The following is a 954-nucleotide window of genomic DNA, read 5'->3' on the forward strand; positions in this document are numbered from 1 at the left end:
AAGCCTGAACTCTTGGGAAAAGCTAGTCAATGCTTTCTTGGCAAAGTTCTTTCCACCTCAAAAATTGAGTAAGCTTAGAGTGGAAGTCCAAACCTTCAGAGAGAAGGAAGGAGAATCCCTCTATGAAGCTTGGAAAAAATACAAACAATTAATCAGAAAGTGTCCCTCTGACATGCTTTCTGAATGGAGCATCATAGGTATTTTCTATGATGGTCTGTCTGAACTGTCCAAGATGTCTTTGGATAGCTCTGCTGGAGGATCTCTTCATCTGAAGAAGACGCCTACAGAAGCTCAAGAACTAGATTGATACTCTGAATGCCATATTGGCTCAGAACAAAATATTGACTCAGCAAGTCAATATGATTTCTCAAAGTCTGTCTGGAATGCAAGCTGCACCAGGCAGTACTAAGGACGCTTCATCTGAAGAAGAAGCTTATGATCCTGAGAACCCTTCAATAGAAGAGGTGAATTACATGGGAGAATCCTATGGAAACACCTATAATCCTTCATGGAGAAATCATCCAAATCTTTCATTGAAGGATCAACAGAGACTTCAACAAGGTTTCAACAACAATAATGGTGGAAAAAACAGGTTTAGCAATAGCAAGCCTTTTCCATCATCTTCTCAACAACAGACAGAGAATTCTAAGCAGAGCCACTCTGACTTAGCAACCATGGTCTCTAATCTAATCAAAACCACTCAAGGTTTCATGACTGAAACAAGGTCCTCAATTAGAAACTTGGAGGCACAAGTGGGATAGCTGAGCAAGAAAATTACTGAACTCCCTCCTAGTACTCTTCCAAGCAATACAGAAGAGAATCCAAAAGGAGAGTGCAAGGTCATCAACATGGCCGAACTAGGAGAGGAGGAAGAGGCAGTGAACGCCACTGAGGAAGACCTCAATGGACGTCCAATGGCCTCCAATGAGTTCCCTAATGAGGAACCATGGGAAT

This window comes from Arachis duranensis, chromosome 9 (assembly GCF_000817695.3).
Source record: "Arachis duranensis cultivar V14167 chromosome 9, aradu.V14167.gnm2.J7QH, whole genome shotgun sequence".
NCBI classification, from domain to species: domain Eukaryota; kingdom Viridiplantae; phylum Streptophyta; class Magnoliopsida; order Fabales; family Fabaceae; genus Arachis; species Arachis duranensis.